Source organism: Pituophis catenifer, unplaced genomic scaffold (genome assembly GCF_029215685.1).
Source record: "Pituophis catenifer annectens isolate HBS135680 unplaced genomic scaffold, rPitCat1.0.hap2 SCAF_17, whole genome shotgun sequence".
NCBI classification, from domain to species: Eukaryota; Metazoa; Chordata; class Lepidosauria; order Squamata; family Colubridae; genus Pituophis; species Pituophis catenifer.
The window spans coordinates 12,159,408-12,181,013 of NW_027256897.1; the positions used below are offsets into that span (position 1 = coordinate 12,159,408).

The 21,606-nt window shown below is 43.1% G+C and overlaps 1 pseudogene; it reads right to left on the reverse strand.

Annotated features, from left to right (window-relative positions):
• Window positions 1-21,606, reverse strand: part of LOC139325876 (zinc finger protein 208-like) — a 64,058-nt pseudogene that overhangs the window by 15,533 nt on the left and 26,919 nt on the right.

The following is a 21,606-nucleotide window of genomic DNA, read 5'->3' on the forward strand; positions in this document are numbered from 1 at the left end:
GACCTCCAAGGTCCCTTCCAACTCTGTGATTCTATTCTAATTCAGAATTCATGCACAAAAGCAGACCATCTCCAGTTAAAGAGGACCTAAGGATGAAAACGTCCTGTCAATGGTTCCTGCTATCATTCCAACACTTTGGAAAAAGGAGGCAGGGAATCAGGCAATTTTGATAGGATCCAAATTGGGTTCTTTCTGGGTCCCTTTAACTGCTGGATCCCTCAACACTTGGAACGTGGCCAAAAGAGGGTCATGTGCCTTGGGGGTTGAGCATCATTAAGCTATGCAATATTTTGTTTTTGCAGAAGTGGTTCAAGGGAGACGGGATTTTGCTTTCTGTCCTGGATTGCTCTATTACTTTGGGATTCAGGAAAAGGTGTCTCACCTAAGCAGAAATAATGGAGGGAGCTCACCTGGGATGATGGAAAAAAGCACAAAACAACATGGCAACACAAAGGGTGTGATGAGAAGTTTATTTATTTATTTATTCAATTTATATGCCGCCCCTCTCCAAAGACTCAGGGCAGCTCACAATACATTTAAAAAATCATTATAAAAACAGTTAAAAATTAAAAACATTAAAAACTCATTCACACCATTCATGGCCAGATCTCACCAGATCGCAAGAGCAAGATCAACGTCCCCAGGCCTTCCGGAAAAGCCAGGTCTTCACCGCTTTTCGGAAGGCCAATAGGGTGGGGATGGTCCGGACCTCAGGAGGTAACTGGTTCCAGAGAGCTGGGGCAGCCACAGAGAAGGCCCTCCTCCGCGGGCCAACCAGCCGGCATTGTTTAGCTGACGGGACCCGGAGGAGACCAACTCTCTGGGATCTTACCGGTCGCTGGGAGCTATGCGGTAGAAGGCGGTCTCGAAGATAACCTGGCCATAAGCCATGTAGGGCTCTAAAGGTAATAAACCAACAAGTTTATCCAGAGCTACATTAATGAGTGGAGCTTCCGTATCATCATATTCAACATGTATCATCATTTTCTTAGTACATATTTATCTTTCCTTTTATATTTAAATTTAATGTATTGCAACATATTTTCCCCATATTTCTTATTTTTGCACTGCCTATTGTCTATATTCACTCTCTATCCATTGATAAAATTTCCCCCATATGCTGTAACACTCCGATTCGTCCTTCCCATTAATTGCTAATATTAATATATTCATTTCTGCACATTCTAATATTTTCTTAATTAGCTCTCCCTTTGTAGGAAGTTTTTCTGCTTCCCAAGTTTGTGCAAATACCATTCTTGCTGCCTTTATTACATGTATAATCAAATATGTATTTTCTCTACTAAATTTTTCCGGTAAGATACCCAACAGGAACAGCTCCGCTTTAAGATCAATGTGTTGCTGTATCAGTTTTTGTGATTATTGTGATTATTGTGCCCAATAATTTCTCGCTTCTGGACATGTCCACCACATGTGATAATACGATCCCGATGTCTGGTAGCATTTCCAACATTTAGCTGATGTCACAAGTAAATGCCTTATTCTCTAATAGGGGAAATGTATATGCACAGGGTATCGGGTTAATTTATTCTTCCTTCCTTAATATATTCATATGTAACCACTCCCATCCTTTACTCCGCCTTGTTGATATAAAAGGGGATGTATGCACCTCCTCCTTGCTTCTATCTGTAATTCAGCAGAGAACATAGAATGCCTATTGTAAATAAACAGTTCTTTGATTGAAGAAATTGTTCCTGAATTATTTATTGAGTCTGATCCTCAAAATATTGCAACAAGCTGGTAGCAGAGGATGGTTGAACTGACTCAATAAAAATAGATATGCCTAAGAAGGAAAACTTCAAAAACAAAAAGGAAAGACAACACCAGGGCACACGATAAAGAGATGGAAACAGATCAAGAGATGATCGATGAATCAACAGCTATAATAACTAAAGAATCTAAAGACTACATCACAGACAACGAAGAGGTAATAAATGAAATCGATGACCAAGAAGAGAACGAGATAGAAGGCAACGATCTCAGATCGGAGATACTGAGACTATTAAAAAACCAAAAAGATGACTGCAGTCTCATCGCGGACCTCCGAAACATCTTAAAAGACAGCGGAGCAGCGAGAGAAAATAATATCATGACAGCTGAACCCAAAGACCCCAAAATGGTGAGCGAATCATCTATAGGAGAAAAAATAACGAAAAGAAAGACCAGCGGTCCCGCTCAAAATTTTGAATGGCGGCCATCTTGGTTTCAACCGACCACTAAGATGAGCGAAGCAGAGCCAATCAGAATGCATCATTCAAAATCTCTGGCGCGAAAAGCCCTACACAGAATAAAAAATAAAAAATAAAAACTTTACTCTTCAGAAGAATCTGATACAGAAGAGTCAGATACAGAATCTGACACGGAAGAAACCCCTATTGAGCTAAAACTCGAATCAGCCATGAGAACACTATTCACAATGTTTGGCCCAAATTTAAAAATCACAAAGAAATCAACGGAAGCTGATGATCGAAGAATAGAAAGAAGACAAGTAAGCAAGCAGACGCCTCAGAACTTGCCCGCTTCAATTCGCACAACAAGAACAACAACGCCTGAACCCAGAGGACCTTGCAAATTCTCTCCCACGCCGCAGACGATCCCGGGAGTCAGAGGCTTCAAGCAGGACAGGTCCAGCGAAAGAAAGCAAACACCGGTCATCGCCTGGACGCCCAAGATCGAGCCAGAGACCGAGTCGTTGGAGGAAGAGCACTGCGAGGGAGCTACAGCGATGAGGACCTTTCCTGACAGCTTCGGAAGAGAAATGAACAACACGCATGCGCAAACACACACAGAGAACTACGGAGGACATGATGAACGAAGAGAACCTTTCAGACTCATTGCCAGCATACCCACACCATTCTGCAATTTCCAACATTTGCAAGATCATGGACAACCTCCAGTTGTAAGTAATGGGACTAACAACATTGGGAACTTACCTAACGATTTCCCAAAGCTAAGAATAGATAGTATTAATTTACAAGAATGGTGTTAACAACTTCAGGTTGTTTTTCTAAAAGAGAATTTATTGTTTTTCATAACTAACCCTCCCAAAAGGCCTTGGACTCTAAAATTGGACTGCATGCATCACAGAGCATTTTACTTATTAATTTCTAGTATATCTCCTGCCATGTATCATAGTATTAAGCATAATCTCACTGTTTCAGAAATAATTCATTGCATGTTTAAACTGTTTCATAGTGAAAGCGTAGCAACCACAACAAGAATGTCTAAGGATTTCTTCTCTGCCAGGTTAAAACCTGGGACTACTATAAGTGAACATTTAATATCTCTAAACAAAATCAGAGCAGAGCTACATTTAAGAGGAGAAATAATATCAGACCAAACAATGAAAAGTGTTATCCTTAATTCATTAGACTCATCATGGGATAACTACATATCACATTTAGATTCAATTAATTTGGGATACCTATCTATAGAAAACTTATCAAATAAGCTAATAGCTGAAGATAACCTGAGAAGAAGCCGCTATAATACACACATAGAACATAGACAGACTAAAAGAGTAGCTTTTCAAGAGAAACATCAAGAACCAATTGAATGTTATAATTGTGGATCCAAAAGAGACTGTCCTAAATTTCTTAGAGAAAGACAAAAACATGATTATAGAAGTAGATATCATGACAGACAATCATATATTGATAGATATAGATATAGGAACTCACCAAACTTTAGAGAGGGGGCAGAGATAATTCAAAAGATAGAAAATCTGGATCATTAAATGGATTAGATAAACATAATGTAACTAACATACAAAAGTCAAGGGATAATGCTTGGCTCATTGATTCCGGGGCAACTAATCACACAACACATGACAAGGAAATACTATCTTCATTTATAGATGATAAGTTTGTAATAAAGGTGGCCAATCAAGAAAATGTTCAAGTCATTGGAAGAGGAAGTGTGAATTTACCTGGTCTAGGGAAAATAGAGGGGGTATTATTAATACCAGAAATACCTCACAACATACTTAGTGCAATAAAACTAAGCCAAGATTCCAACATAAATATAGTTTTCTCAAAAGGAAAAGCAATCCTAGAAAAAAATGGAACAAATTTGGGTAGTGTGGTTATCAAAGGGGGTCTACCTTATTTAATCACAGAAGAAAAATGGCCACATAATATTGATGCAAACATAGAAGATAACACTAGCGTAGAGAATGAAGACAGCAACAATAGTGATAATGAAGAACATGAAACATACCATGATCACAAGAACACATCCACTAGTGATACACACAATAACAGGAAACCCACCATTGGGAAACCAATTCATGATGAGTGTGCACACATATTGCATAGAAAATTAGGACATGCTAGTTTTCCTGTAATACAGAAAATGGTTGAACATGCTGAAGGTGTTAAAATAAAAAATTGTAAAAATTATTTGGAATGTTCAGTATGTAAGTCTTCAAAACTCAGAACTAACCCCAAACCAAAAAGGGCAACAAGAACATCTAATCAAATTTTTGATCTGGTACATATGGATCTAGTTGGTCCATTAACCCCATCGATCACATATAGGAAACGATATTTCCTAACTATTGTAGACGACTATAGTCATTATGGGTTTGTCTATACTTTGAAGCACAAAGATGAAACTTTTCAAAAATTTAAAGAGTTTTATAAACGTGTAGAAACACAACACAATATTAAAATAAAACAAATCATGACAGATAGGGGATCTGAATTCATGTCAAAAGAATTCTCCCAATGGATAAAAGACAAAGGAATGCTACACTTCACATCTAGTCCGTTCTCTGCATTCCAGAATGGAGTGGTAGAACGAAAGAACTCAACACTACAAACCATGATTAGATGTACATTAGAAGATGCTGGCTTAGGAAAACAATTCTGGTCAGAAGCCTTATTATATTCAAATTATACTCAAAATAGAACTTGGTCCAGCATCATAAATAAAACACCATATGAACTGATGTATAATAGAAAACCAAGAATATCACACATGCACATATTTGGAGTTACAGCAGATGTACATATACCAAAACAATTAAGACGTAAGGGAGATAACGTATCCAGAAGACTTAGATTCATGGGATATCAGTCGGGCTTCAGGCAGGGGTACAGCACAGAAACGGCATTGGTCGCGTTGGTGGATGATCTCTGGAGGGCTCGGGACAGGGGTTGCTCCTCTGTCCTAGTCCTATTAGATCTCTCAGCGGCTTTTGATACCATCGACCATGGTATCATGCTGCAGCGGTTGAGGGGGTTAGGAATAGGGGGCACCGTTTTGCGGTGGTTCTCCTCCTTCCTCTCCGACCGCTCGCAGTTTGTGTTGGCAGGGGGACAGAGGTCGACCTCGAGGCGTCTTGCATGGGGAGTGCCGCAAGGGTCGGTCCTCTCGCCCCTCCTGTTCAACATTTATGTGAAGCCGCTGGGTGAGATCATCCGTGGTTTTGGGGTGAAGTGCCATCTGTACACTGATGATACTCAGCTGTACATCTCCACCCCAGACCACCCCAACGATGCCCTTGATGTGATGTCTCGCTGCCTGGAGGCCGTGCGGGTCTGGATGGGGAGGAACAGGCTCAGACTCAACCCCTCCAAGACCGAGTGGCTGTGGCTTCCGGCGCCCCGATATAGTCAGCAGGTGCCATCGCTGACTATTGGGGGTGAATCTTTGCCCCCCACGGAGAGGGCTCGCAATCTGGGTGTCCTCCTGGACGCGCGGCTGTCTTTAGAAGAGCATATGACGGCTGTGGCCAGGGGGGCCTTTTTCAGGTTCACCTGATTCGCCAGTTGCAGCCCTTTCTGGATCGGGACGCCCTGCGCACGGTCACTCATGCCCTTGTTACTTCCCGGTTGGACTATTGTAATGCTCTCTACATGGGGCTCCCCTTGAAGAGCACTCGGAGGCTCCAACTGGTCCAGAATGCGGCTGCGCGGGTAGTTATGGGCGCAACCCGTTGTGCCCATGTGACACCCCTCCTGTGCGAGCTGCACTGGCTCCCAGTGGTCTTCCGGGTACGATTCAAGGTGTTGGTCACCACCTTTAAAGCGCTCCATGGCATAGGACCCGGGTACCTCCGAGACTGTCTTCTGCCACCAATAGCCTCCCACCGACCAGTCCATTCCCACAGAGAGGGCCTCCTCAGGGTGCCATCAGCCAAGTTATGTCGGCTGGCGATGCCCAGGGGGAGGGCCTTCTCTGTGGGAGCCCCAGCCCTGTGGAACGAACTGCCCCCGGAAATTCGTAAGATCTCCGACCTCCGGGTGTTTCGCTGCGCATTGAAGACCCTGTTGTTCCGCCAGGCCGGACTATCAACACAATAGTTTTAAATTGGGGTACTTAAATTTATTGGGGTTTTAAATCTGAGCCACTTTATTTAATTATTTTAAATTTTATATTGTTGTTTTGTCTGTGTTTTAAATAGGCTGTACACCGCCCTGAGTCCTTCGGGAGAAGGGCGGTATAGAAATAAAATTATTATTATTATTATTATTATTATTATTATTATTATTATTATTATTATTATTATTATTATTATTATTATATGAAACAGGCACAAAAGGATACAGATTTATTGATAATAATAACAAATTCATAATTTCAAGAACAGCTGTATTTCATGAACAGGCCAATTGGTCTAAGATACATCTTAATGAAATATTTCCAATTACAAAACCAGACATTAAACATCAAAATGAAATAGAGAGAGAAGAACATAACCACAACATACATGAAGACAAGAATGGAACATGGACAGATAGTCACACCAGAATAAAAACAGATTCATTAACCAAAAAGGAAGCAAGATATTTACACGATAACGATAGCATACCAAAAAAGACAATTAGATGTAACAGAAATCAGATACCAAGTAAATATAAAGATTATATAATGTGCATGAATAACGAAACATCAACACCCAACACATACGAGGAAGTATTAAAGCTCCCTATTGAAGAAAGAAAAAAATGGGAATTAGCCATGGCCAAAGAAATGGACAGTTTACGAGAATTAGATGTATTCACACCAACTCCTGTACCTAAAGACAAAACAGTTATAGGCACCAGATGGATATTCAAAGTTAAGAATTTAGAAGAAGGCAACACATTATATAAAGCTAGATTAGTTGCACAAGGTTACGCTCAAAAGTATCCTGAGGATTACACAGACACATACTCTCCCACTGTAAGAACTGAGAGTGTTAAAACAGCTTTAGTCATTGCATCTGCACTCAATCTTGATGTTTTTCAGTATGATATACAAACTGCATATTTACATGCAAAGCTTGATAAGGAGATATATGTGAGAGCACCTCACAGCCAATATACAAACAAAATTGAGACTTGGTTATTAAATAAAAGTTTATACGGATTAAAGCAATCCGGCAAACGTTGGTATGAATGTTTAGTTAATGTACTCAAAACTATGGATTTCAAAGCCACAACTGCAGATAACTGTTTCTTTGTCAAAAAGGAAGGTGATTCATTAGAATTTGTATTAATTTATGTGGATGACATTTTATACATCGGTAAACATAAAGAAAAAAGAGATATATTTGTAACAAAACTAAATGAACATTTTTCTTTAAAATCACTGGGGAAAGTAAATAAATACCTTGGAGTTCAAATCAGTAAGACAAGAAAGGGATTTAAATTATCTCAGAGAGATAAAATTATAGAACTTCTGAACAAATGTAATTTAAATGATGCTAAACCTTGTGATACTCCAATGCAGACTGATTTTCTAAGAAACATGGATGAATCATCCCCTGAATTTAAAGATAATACACTTTACAGATCGGTTATTGGTTCTCTTTTGTATATATCTAATTGGACTAGACCTGATATTGCTTTGCCTCCTAATTTGTTATCCAGATATGTTAGTAAGCCACTAATGTATCATTGGGAAGCCGTTAAGCGAACACTAAGATATCTAAAACATAGCATAGATTTCTGCCTACTTTTGGAACCCAATAATGTTAAAGAACCCGTTATCACCTGTTACGCTGATGCAGACTGGGCAGGTGATACCAAGTGCAGAAAAAGCACTTCAGGCTATGTATTCTTCCTTAACGATTGTCCAGTCTACTGGTATACTGGGAAACAAGATTTAGTAGCTACATCAACAACTGAGGCAGAATACGTTTGTTTGTCCAAAGCCTCAAATAATTTAGTATGGTTTAATGATTTGTTATCTGATGTTTGGAAAAATCCTTCATTACCATTTATTATACATAAAGATAATAAGGCTGCTATAGAGATATCTAGATCTGATGCTATTGGTCAAAGGTCCAGGCATATAGATATCAAATTCAAACATGTGAGGCAATTATCTCAAGATGGATTCATTAAGGCTATTCACTGCGAAACCTCAGAACAAATAGCTGATATATTAACTAAGCCTTTGCAATCTAAAAAACACAAATACTTAACTTCAAAATTACAAGTCTTGTATTGTTCTGAATCTGAATGTAATTATTGCTGTATATCGAATCGGCATTTAGAGGGGGATTTGTCACAAGTAAATGCCTTATTCTCTAATAGGGGAAATGTATATACACAGGGTATCAGGGGTTAATTTATTCTTCCTTCCTTAATATATTCATATGTAACCACTCCCATCCTTTACTCCGCCTTGTTGATATAAAAGGGGATGTATGCACCTCCTCCTTGCTTCTATCTGTAATTCAGCAGAGAACATAGAATGCCTATTGTAAATAAACAGTTCTTTGAGTGAAGAAATTGTTCCTGAATTATTTATTGAGTCTGATCCTCAAAATATTGCAACAGCTGATTTATCTTTGAACATTTTTGCCAATCTATATCCAGTGACATGTGCCATCTATAAAACATGTCACCGGAAAGATTGGCAAAAAAATTCAAAGATAAACTTTGTTTAAATTTTTAAATAAATTTTGTACCAAGATGTTACACGGATTAATGATGAATTGTTTGTTTAAAAATGAAAATGAAATTTTTTTCTCAAAAAAAAAAAAAAAAAGAGTGGAGCTTCCCTTGACAGAGGCAGTCTACATACAAAAATCTGCAGTAAAAATGGAAGTGAAACCTTCTAAGCAGCTTATAAATATACGATTAAGAGCACCTGTCATTTCACATCCATCATGGCAGGGACAATAGAAAAAGTCCTTTATTATTTATTATTCAGCCTGAGAAAGTCCCTTATTTGGCAGTTATTATTAACCCTTCTTTACTCAATTGAAGAAAAGATAAATAAATAATTCCTCTTATTCGAATTGTTATAATTATATCATTATTCTGATGTTTTGTACATACACTGAGAGCTTGTGAACTCAAGACAAATTCCTTGTGTGTCTATTCGCAGTTGGAGAAATTAAAAATTCAATTCAGTTCAATTCCTGAGATAAGTCTGGGACTGTAAATTTAAAGGCAATTTATTAGAATATTGTAGCAAAGAGATTTCCCTTAATGAAAAGAGGGAATCCAGGACACAGAATTGGGTTTCATTTTATACTCCATACAGTAGGAAAAAAAAAATACAAAACAAGAGCTGATTGCATGGAAGAAATCACTCTGCTCAAGTTACAGTTACATCAGAGACATGGACAGAAACATCCCATAATATTAAGCATAAGCATTAAAAGAACATTCACATGGGAAATGGCATGTCTCTTGTGAAAAGGTACAATTTAGACCAGTTGAAAAATCTAGAATGTACAATTGAAACAGTCCTTTATTATTCAGCCTGAGAAAGTCCCTTATTTGGCAGTTATTATTTACCCTTATTGTCTTCTTTACACATTTGGAGTAAAGATAAATAATTCCTCTTATTGGAATTATTATAATTATCATGAATATGCACTAGGTGAATTCCTAATGTGTCTATTCACACTTGGCCAAATTAAATATACAATTCAATTCAATTCCCGAGATACACCGTGACTGAAGGTCTTCTCACACTCAGGTGTGTTTTTCATTTTTCTCCCACATGAATTCTTTAGTGTCGATTGAGGCTACTATGCTTAGTATAGCTCTTTCCACATTCCAGGCATTAATGTGGTTTCTCTCCTGAGTGGATCCTTTGATGTCTATAAAGATGTCCTCTCTGACTGAAACTCTTTCCACACTCAAGGCATTTATGAGGTTTCTCTCCTGTGTGGATCCTTTGATGTGTAGAAAGATTTCCCCTCAGACAGAATCTCTTTCCACACTCAAGGCATTTATGAGGTTTCTCTCCTGTGTGGATCCTTTGATGTGTATAAAGATTTCCCCTCAGACAGAATCTCTTTCCACACTCAAGGCATTTATGAGGTTTCTCTCCTGTGTGGATCCTTTGATGTGTAGAAAGATTTCCCCTCAGACAGAATCTCTTTCCACACTCAAGGCATTTATGAGGTTTCTCTCCTGTGTGGATCCTTTGATGTGTATAAAGATTTCCCCTCAGACAGAATCTCTTTCCACACTCAAGGCATTTATGAGGTTTCTCTCCTGTGTGGATCCTTTGATGTGTATCAAGGGTGCTCCTTAGACTGAAGCTCTTTCCACACTCAAAGCATTTATGAGGTTTTTCTCCTGTGTGGATCCTTAAATGAGTTTCAAGATGTTTGTTTCTTTTGAAGGATTTTTCGCATTCTGGGCACTGATGTTCCTTTGCTTCCTCCTGGATCCTTTGGGCCTTTGAGGGTCTTCCGAAGGAGCCTCCGCCCTCCAGACCCATCTCAGGGTCTCCACCCATTTCCTCCTCCCCACATCGACCTCCAGGCAGCTGCCTTTCCCGGGATCCCCCTGAGCTCATCCCTAATGCAGCCCCAGACCCCCCCAGCCTTTCCCTGCTGTTTCCTGGGGAAGCCGCGCCAGGACCGGGCAGGGCTGCTCCGCGGGGCCCGCTGTTCTCCTCCTCCTCTCGGCCGGCGCCTCTTTCCTGCGTCTGTTGCCATCCTCCGTCCTCCTGCAGGGGAGAAAGAGAAGAGGGTCACGGCTGCGTCCCCTTCCCCGCAGGGCAGGCCCAGGCCCAAGCCCCTGCCTCTTGCGGCCCCGAAAGAGACCCCCACAGACTGCGACTCCCAACATTCCCTGCACCAAACTGTATCATCCGGACTCCTCTTTCGCCGATTCAAGCCTCTTCCCATGAAATTTGGGATCCAGTCTCCCCTCCCTCCCCCCCCAGCTCTGTATTGAGGTGGAAATCAGGGGCTCTTCTGGGGCTGCGACCTTATAGCAGACTATAAAGGGGACCCAGTTTGGTCCATGGATTAAGGCACCAGGGTAGAAACAAGAGACCCTGAGTTCAAGTCCCTCTTTCAGTGCAGCCCACCTCACAGTTGTTGTTGGGGGAAGAGAGGAGGAGGGCACGTTGCATGTTTCATTACTTCCTAGCTAACATCATAGTTGCTGGAAGGGTGTGGGGGCCTCAGGGAGCTAAAAAGACCCCTCATTTCAAACCTGAGCTACCAATATTCTTCTATTTTGTTGGAAACAAAGGAAAATATCCGCCTGATTTGTAAAAATAAATCCAGGATTCTAGTAAATAAGATCCTACAACTCGCAAATGTGTTTTTAAGAAACATCTTAAAAACACATTTGTGTTTTAAAAACACATCTTCCTGACCGCTATGCCCCACCGCAGGGAGGCGGAACCAATTAGGTGGTTCCGCCCCAGGCGCCTGATGGATCCTGATAGGTTCCGAATGGAGCTTGGGCCATTTCCTGAGACTCTGGCACGCGACTCGACTGAGGACCTGGTGGCCGCCTGGGATAGGGCGGCCGCTGGTGCTTTAGATCGGGTCGTGCCTTTGCGGCCTCTGACCCGGCGCCGAATCTGCCCAGCTCCTTGGTTCTCCGAGGAGCTGAGGGGGATGAAACGCCGGAAAAGACGCCTAGAGAGTAGTTGGAGGGCCAGTCGCTCCGAATCTGACCGTACACTAGTGAGGTCTTATATCAAGACCTACTTAGTGGCGATAAAGGCGGCGAAGTGTAATTACTTTTCCGCTCTTATCGCATCGGCAGAAAATCGCCCAGCTGCCTTGTTTAGGGTGACTCGCTCCCTTCTCCATCTGGGAGCGCGGGAAGACCCCTTGCAAGGTCGTGCTGAGGATTTTGCGCATTATCTGCACGATAAAGTCGCTCAAATTCGGGAAGGCTTGGACTCCGACTGGGTAGGTACAGGCGGGTTGTCCGAGGTCTGTCTTGAGACGGTTATCTGGGATGAGTTTGACCCTGTGACTCCCGAGGACGTGGACAGGATGCTGGGGAGGTTGAACGCAACCACATGTTTATTGGACCCGTGTCCCTCCTGGTTGGTGCTGGCTACCCGGGAGGTTACACGAGGCTGGCTCCAGAGGATTATAAATGCTTCCTTGAGTGAGGGGTTCTTGCCTCCCGCCTTGAAAGAGGCGGTGGTGAGGCCCCTCCTCAAGAAGCCCTCTCTGGACCCAGCTGTTTTAGCAAACTATCATCCAGTTTCCAACCTTCGCTTCCTGGCGAAGGTTGTTGAGAGTGTGGTTGCGCGACAGCTCCCGCAGTACCTGGAGGAAACCGTCTATCTAGATCCGTTCCAGTCCGGCTTCAGGCCCGGGTACAGCACGGAAACGGCATTGGTCGCGTTGGTTGATGATCTCTGGAGGGCTCGGGACAGAGGTTGCTCCTCTGTTCTGGTCCTATTAGACCTCTCAGCGGCTTTTGATACCATCGACCATGGTATCATGCTGCGCCGGTTGGAGGGGTTGGGAGTGGGAGGCACTGTTTTACGGTGGTTCTCCTCCTATCTCTCCGACAGGTCGCAGTCTGTGTTGGCTGGAGGGCAGAGGTCGACCTCAAGGCACTTGGTTTGTGGGGTGCCACAAGGGTCGGTCCTCTCGCCTCTCCTGTTCAACATTTATGTGAAGCCGCTGGGCGAGATCATCCGTGGTTTTGGGGTGCAGTGCCATCTGTACGCTGATGACACCCAGCTGTACATCTCCACCCCAGACCACCCCAACGATGCCCTTGAAGTGATGTCCCGGTGCCTGGAGGCGGTGCGGGTCTGGATGGGGAGGAACAGGCTCCGACTCAATCCCTCCAAGACTGAGTGGCTGTGGCTGCCGGCGTCCCGATATAGTCAGCTGGTGCCATCGCTGACTATTGGGGGCGAGACATTGGCCCCCACGGAGAGGGTGCGTAACTTGGGTGTCCTCCTGGACGCACGGCTGTCCTTAGAAGAGCATTTGACGGCCGTGGCCAGGGGGGCTTTCTATCAGGTTCGCCTGATACGCCAGTTGCGCCCCTTTCTGGATCGGGACTCCCTATGCACGGTCACTCATGCCCTCGTTACTTCCCGCCTTGACTACTGTAATGCTCTCTACATGGGGCTCCCCTTGAGGAGCACTCGGAGGCTCCAACTGGTGCAGAATGCGGCCGCGCGGGTACTTATGGGGGCGGCATGGCGCTCCCACGTGACACCTCTCCTGCGCGAGCTGCATTGGCTTCCAGTGGTCTTCCGAGTGCGCTTCAAGGTGTTGGTTCTCATCTTCAAAGCGCTCCATGGCTTAGGACCCAGTTATTTACGAGACCACCTTCTGCCTCCGATAACCTCCCACCGGCCAACACGCTCCCACAGAGAGGGTCTCCTCAGGGTGCCGTCTGTCAGGCAATGTCGGCTGGCGACCCCCCGGGGAAGAGCCTTCTCTGTGGGGGCACCCGCCCTCTGGAATGAGCTGCCCCCAGGGATACGACTAATCCCGGATCTCCGGACCTTCCGCCGGGCCCTGAAGACTTTTTTATTTCAGCAAGCCGGGCTGGGTTAAAAAAATTTTTAATTGGTGAATTTTATGGGTAACGGGGTTTTAAATTGGAGAAGCCTAAGATAATTTAATTTTGTTTTAATGCATTTTAATATTTGTATTGTGTGTTTTTAATTGTGGCTGTTCACCGCCCCGAGTCCTTCGGGAGAGGGGGCGGTATAAAAATTTAATAAATAAATAAATAAATAAATAAATAAACATCTATATAGCCTCCATTTCATCCAGGACAATTCTTGTTCCTAGGTAGAAGAACTAGGAATTCATGCAGAAAAGGAGACCATCTCCAGTTAAAGAGGAGCTAAGGATGAGAACCTCCTGCCAATGGTTCCTGCTAGTGAATTTCCTCATAGAAGTCAGTAAAGAAATGATGAAACCAGAAAATACATTGAGTGCTTGTGAAGCGCAAACAGAAAACATTGATTCTGGATAAAATTCCACATGTGAGCAATTATTTTGTCAGCCTTTCCCAGCTGGGTTTGTGTCTTTCTTGAAAGTTGCAGATGTATTTAGAGACACTCGGAATACTCTGTTGTGTAGTTGCTGAAAAAGCAAGTTCTCTCATATCAAATAAAGAGCCTTCCTCAAGAAGGGAAAAACAAGCAACCTTTTAAAAAAAGGTATAGACTGCCATGTTAATATGTCATTTTAAGTTAGTCATTTAAAAGGTGCCAGTCCGTGGGTGGAGGGCTACATCACAGGGCACACTGGCCTGGGCAGCAGCAGCAGCAGGAGCCCCCTCCAAAGGGGGAGGGGGTGTAGGAGGAAAATATATATGTGTGTGTCAACTGGAGCATCAGGTTTTCAAGGGCTAAAAAAAGTTGAAAAATCCAAATATGCAGGGGTCAGTATTGGAGGGGATTTCCCCCTCTGCTGTAGTTTTCCAAAGGGGCCCTTCAGAAAGGAGGAAGGATGAGAAAGGAGAAGATGAATCCATGTGTGTGTGGGGGGGGGGGTCTGTGGAGGGGCTGGCAAGGCAGCTGGGGGGGAGGGCCTGGCTGACTTAATCCTCTTACTGTCTCTGGGATGTATTTTGTGGTTATCGTTCATGACGGTTGGATATATTGCCCCCAAACTGTACAGGTAGTACTAACTAGATCTCCAATCAGAATTGAGACAAAAAATTCTGTTCTTGACAGTTGCTGCACCCCATTTTTTGCCATAATTGGCAGGTCATATCCTACAGTTGTGAAGTGAGTTGTGAAGTTGTTATGTGAATCCTCCAATGACTTTGTGGGACACCAGCTGGGAAGGTTACAAATGGTGATGATGTGACCCTGGGACAGCGCAGCCGTCATAAATACATGCCAGTGGCTAAACGCCTGGATTTTGACCACATGGATGCTGGAACAGTCGTAAGTGAGAAAACTGGTCAAGGCCACTTTTTTCAGTGCTGCTAAAACTTCACTAAGTCACTAAGCAAATAGTTGTAGGTCAAGGACTATCTCTACAGTGTTTTAAAAATAATCCAAAATAGCCCCCAAATTGGAACCCAGAGGTCAAACTTTTTCCTGCAACAAATCTGCAAAACTAGCCCAATTTGGTAGAAAAACCGTTCAACTGCCCACACTGTTTCCAACTTGCATTTCAACTCAATCCCCAAACTGTCCTCCTAGACACGGTTTGGCTTTTGAAGGAAAAGAAAATGCCATTCTTGATCTTTACCCTGATGTTCTCCTCAATAAAGTTCAATAAAGTTTTGCAAACTCAGAAGATATAAATATGGGAATTCTCAAATTCAAAATAAAATGTCTCATCCCACTGAAGAACTTTCCGTCCCAGAAACTCAACTGGTTTCTAATCAGCTAGAAACGATGCCTGATCAGGTTCTGCAGGATTGTCTGGGACACAACACATCCTCTCCACAACTGCTGGGAAGAGGCTCTGCGGTATCCAAAGCAGCACATTAGATTCAATCAGTTTTCTTCCATATGAAGAAGTATCCACCTTGTGAACTCCCAAGTCTCTTGTTATGTAATCTAAATAGGCTGTGATTAATGTGTACGTAGCGTATGTATGGGTATATCTATATACTTTTGAGGGCAGGCCTCAGAATTCCATTCTTTAACTTCAGTCTAACAATCGGAGCAGCCCTCAACTGCAGCCCTTGGACAGGGATCAGGCAGGGATCTCGTCCACAGCTGCCCAGTTGAGAATCCAACATTCCTGAACCACTGACAGATGGACATCCAGACTCATACAAGGCCTCCCGCCCCTCCCAGGACAGCCTGCTCTGCTAGTTGCCATCAGAATGACCGACAGCAGTCAAACTCAGGTCTGGGACCCTGGGCATGGCCCTGGAAGACTAAAGGAATTTATTAAAAGAAAAATATATTAAATTTATTAAAAGTGAAAGTTTTAATTGGATTTTATTACCTTTCTTGCCAGGCACTTATGAGGTTTTTCTACTGAGTGGATCCTTTGATGTTTATAGAGGTGTCCCCTCTGACTGAAGCTCTTTCCACACTCCCGGCACTTATAAGGTTTTTCTCCTGTGTGGATTCTTTGATGTGTATAAAGGTGGCTCCTCCGACTGAAGCTCTTTTCACACTCTAAGCATTTATGAGGTTTTTCTCCTGAGTGGATCCTTTGATGTTTATAAAGATTGCTCCTGTGACTGAAGCTCTTTCCACACTCTAAGCATTTATGAAGTTTTTCTCCTGAGTGGATCCTTTGATGTGTATAAAGGCTGCTCCTCTGACTGAAGCTCTTTCCACACTCCAGGCACTTGTGAGGTTTTTCTCCTGAGTGGATCCTTTGATGTGCATAAAGGCTGCTCCTCCGACTGAAGCTCTTTCCACACTCCAGGCACGTATGAGGTTTTTCTCCTGAGTGGCTCCTTTGATGTGTATAAAGGTTGCTCCTCTCACTGAAGCTCTTTCCACACTCCAGGCACGTATGAGGTTTTTCTCCTGAGTGGCTCCTTTGATGTCTATAAAGGTTGCTCCTCCAACTGAAGCTCTTTCCACACTCCTGGCACTTGTGAGGTTTTTCTCCTGAGTGGCTCCTTTGATGTGTATAAAGGGTGCTCCTCTGACTGAAGCTCTTTCCACACTCCAGACACTTGTGAGGTTTTTCTCCTGAGTGGCTCCTTTGATGTGTATAAAGGTTGCTCCTCTGACTGAAGCTCTTTCCACACTCCAGGCACTTGTGAGGTTTTTCTCCTGAGTGGATCCTTTGATGTGTATAAAGGTCCCTCCTCCGACTGAAGCTCTTTCCACACTCCAGGCACTTGTGAGGTTTTTCTCCTGAGTGGCTCCTTTGATGTGTATAAAGGTCCCTCCTCTGACTGAAGCTCTTTCCACACTTCAGGCACTTGTGAGGTTTTTCTCTTGTGTGGATCCTTTGATGTGTATAAAGGTTGCTCCTCCGACTGAAGCTCTTTCCACACTCCAGGCACTTATGAGGTTTTTCTCCTGAGTGGATAATTAGGTGGCTTTGAAGATTTCTTTTTCTTTTGAAGGTTTTTCCACATTCCGGGCACTGATATTCCTTTGTTTCCTCCTGGATCCTTCGGGGCTTTGGGGATCTTCTGAAGGAGACTCCACCCTCCAGGCCAATCTTGGGGTCTCTGCCCGTCTCATCCTCCCCGCATTGCCCTCCAGGCAGCCGCCTTTCCCAGGCTCCCCCTGGACTCATCCCTCCTGCAGCCCCGGAGCCCCCGGCCTTTCCCCGCTGTCTCCCGGGGAAGCCGCGCTGGGACTGGACAGGGCTGCTCCGCGGGGCCCGCTCTCCTCCTCCTCCTCTCGGCCGGCGCCTCTTTCCTGCATCTGCCGCCATCCTCCGTCCTCCTTCAGGGGAGAAAGGGAAGAGCGTCACGACTGCGTCCCCTTCCCCACAGGGGAGGCCCAGGCCCAAGACCCCCCCTCGTGCGGACCGGAATGAGACTCTCCCGGACTACGATTACCAGCATCCCCTGCGCCCAACCTGCATCATCTGCACTCCGCTGTCGCCGATTCAGGCAGCTCCCTCATTCCCCGTTTTGTTTCTGGAAGTGGAGGCTTCACGCTGTTTTCTCTCCACTAGTTCTGCCTTTTCCTTTGGAGGATCCGACCCTCGGAGTCCATTTGCCAATCGCTGACATCCCGAGCACAATCAATCAGCGTCCTTCTTCCTGCAACAAGCCAAATGGCGCCTGCGCAGTTCCCCGGGTTATTAAGGTCCGGGGCGGAGGTGGGACAGGGGGGAGGGGGTGCTTCCTTTGAAATTTGGGGTCCGGTCTCCCCCCCCCCCGTATTGAGGCCGGCGGAGGTCAGGGGTTAAAGCCTTATATGAGCCCATGAAGGGCAGCCAGTTGGGTCTATTCTGGGACCTTCGGAGACCCTGAGTCTGAATCAGCCGCTCTTTGTATCCTGGATTCCTTCTTTTCATTGAGGGAAATCTCTTTGCTACAATATTCTAATAAATTGCCTTTGAATGCTCATCCCACTCAGATCCTCATTGTTGTTGAGGGTTTGGAAAAAGTATCAATATAAGCTAAATTATAAGATACCCAAATGGGCAAATCCCAGAATAGAAAATATAATTATAGAGCAAAAAACAGAGGTGATTACTTATAAAGAGTTTCTTCTTTTGGAAAGGGGTAAGCTGCAATTGAAATCTTTAGATGTATTAAAAGAAGAAGGGATAATTTATACTTGGTTTCAGTATGGTCAGCTTCAAGCTAGATGGAGGGAAGATCAGAAAACTGATGTTATGCAAAATGAGGAAAATTTGGTGAAACAGGTTAGAGATCAAAGTCAGATGCATATTAAAAGGTTGTATAATGCTTTATTGGAAATAGATTCAGAAACAGAATTGGTTAAGGATTGTATGATAAAATGGGCACAAAACTTTCAGGAACCAGTGATGATGGAACTATGGAAAAAGATTTGGGTTAGAAATGTTAAATTTACGCAAGCACAAAATTTGAGAGAGAATATTTATAAAATGTTTTATAGATGGCACTTAGATCCTAAGAAATTATCATGTATGTACTCGAATTTGCAAGCTAAATGTTGGAGATGTGAATGTGATGATGCAACCTATTATCATGTATGGTGGACCTGCAAGAAAATAAAGGGATTTTGGATAAAAATTTGGTGGGTGATGCAGAACATTCTGAAAAAAAGGTAGAAATTTACTCCTCAATTGTTTTTACTGGGTATAACGATGGATTGTACAGTATTAGAGACTAAATTGATTTTGAACTTAATACTGGAAAAATACTGGAAGAAGGACTTTTTGCCTACTATTGAAGAGTGGATACTGAAAGTAACGAATTTAGCAGAAATGGCGAAAATCTCAGCGTATTTGAAGGACTACACACAAGAAAGATACGTATCGGAATGGAGAAGATGGATTGATTATATTCAAAATAAGTATCAGACAAGAAAATATCAAATAGTTTATGAATGAACGTTAAGTATTAGAAGTATTATGTTATCTATAGTGGAGTTAAGGTTTCAGGGGGGGATTTAGTAGTCTGAGGATAGATAGGTGATTTTAGCTTATGATTGTTAATTGAAGTACCCTGTATTTTGCTCTGGGAAGTCTGGGGGGGGGGGGGAGGGAAAGGGTGGGGGGAATATTGGGGGGGGAAATCCTTTTTTTTTTCTGCAAAACTTTTCAATAAAAAAAGAAAGAACTTCTCCCTGCCATTGTTTGATATAATCTATGTGGATTTCCCAAATGTGGGGACCTATTAAGACCATCCCCAAGCATCTGAAGTTCTCAGTTGGATTCCCTGAATGGTCCCCTTGTCTTCCAGCAGAAACCCCTGCAAGGGACTCTCTAAGGCCAAGGAAGCTTTGTGAGATATGAGCCATATTCTTAAAAAGCCCCCACCCTTTTAGCCTTAAAACCCCTGGCTTTTCCCCAGGCGCTGGGAGGTCAGACAAGGAGAAGGTGGCATGGATTGGCCCCAGGTTTTTCTTTGATGGTTTTTATTTTATGTTTTAATGTGTTGGATATTTTTAAAAACGCCCTTTTGGGAGCTGCACAGAGTTGACTGAAAGATAGGCAGTTACAAGAACGTTTTAAATGAAGAAGACTCATTGGGGACCTGTTTGGTCCTCCCACTAGGTGCAGAGACTGGGTGTTCCCCAGTTGCCAGGATAGGGAAATGCTTAGCAAAAGGTGCATCTAGCTCAGTGGTGTCACACTCTTATTTTCTTCAGGGCTGCATCAGGGTTATGTTTGACCTTGGGGGGGGGATCCCTGGGTAGGCGTGGCCAGCTCATTTTCACTCTTCTTTTTTTTTATTGAAAAGTTTTAAAAAGTTTTACAAACATTTCCCCTTCCCTCACCCTCCTCCCCTTCGAACCCTCCCCTCCCCTCCCACACACACCCCTACTTCCCAGAGTAAAATACAGGTTATAACATTTGACAATCATAAGCTAACATAAGCTAATTATCTATAACCTCCTATCCCCCTCTTGAACTTTTAACTCCCCTTTTACTAAACTAAATTTAAGTACTTTATAAAATCTCTTTGATCATTCATAAGCTATTTGAAATTTTGTAGTCCGATATTTGCCTTGAATATAATCAATCCATCTTCTCCATTCTAACATATATTTCTCATTTGAATGGTCCTTTAGATATGCTGAAATTTTCACCATTTCTGCTAAATTTACTTCTTTTAATGCCCATTCTTGAATAGTAGGTAAATCTTCCTTCTTCCAGTACTGCGCCACCAAGAGTCTTGCTGCAGTTATTAGGTTCAAAATCAAATTAGTCTCTATAGCCGTAAAATTTGTAATTATACCTAACAAAAATCACTGTGGAGTAAACTTTATCTTCTTTTTAAGGATATTTTGGATAATCCACCATATTTACACAAGCTCAAAATTTGAGAGAAAATTTTTATAAAATGTTTTATAGATGGCATTTGGATCCCAAAAAGTTAGATTGTATGTACCCAAATCTACAGCCCAAATGTTGGAGATGTGATTGTGTTGATTCTACCTATTTTCATGTTTGGTGGACTTGTAAAAAAGTTAAAGCATTTTGGATGAAAATATGGTGGATTATTCAAAATATTCTCATCTTCACTCTTCTTGTGGGCACCTGTGGTGTCCAAGTGCTAGGACAGGACTAATCTCAGACCATCCCTCCCTCATAACCTTCCTTCCTTCTTCCTGCCCTCCCCTCCCTTTTCTTCTTTTTCCTTCCTTCCTCCCTTCTCGTCTTTCCTTCTTTGCCTTTCCTCCTTCCTGTCCCTTCTTGGATGCTCAAATGTAAAAGGAGAAACATTTCTTTTGCTTTTAGTTTGTTTTCCTAATCCTCTGCCGGTGAAAATGGAGCTGGGGGGGAGGCCACATTTTCGCTGGCGGAGGAGTGCAGGCGGCCGTTGCAGCTCAAAATGGGGCCAGTAGGGCTACACGCTTCCCTCCCGAGCTCTGTTTTCACTGGCAGAGGCATTGTGGGCCAGTCCGATCTGTTCCCAACGGCCAGATCCAAGCACCCTTCAGTTTGATGCCCCTGATCTAGTTCCTCCGATTGGGCAGTCCGTCGTATACACCTCTGGCAACCTCATTCCGTTTTCCTTTCATATTAACCCAAATGCATTCAAGGAGGTTTTCTTCATTTTTTACTTTTTGCATTTCTACAAAGGTGCAGCTGTTTAAGTGCAACTCCACCTCCACCTCTTTTTATTAGGTGTTTTGAAAAATTTAAATTCTCCTGAGTTTCATCCCACCATGTTTCAGTAATGGCAACAATCTCATCTTTGCTCTCGTGTTCTGGGACGTCAGGTTCACTCTGTTTATTCTTCATACTTTGGGTATTGATGTGTAGGCATCTCCTCCCTTTTTTATTCTCCCTGTGTTTCCTTCCTACACCTGCATTAGTCCCAGAGGGTTGAGAAA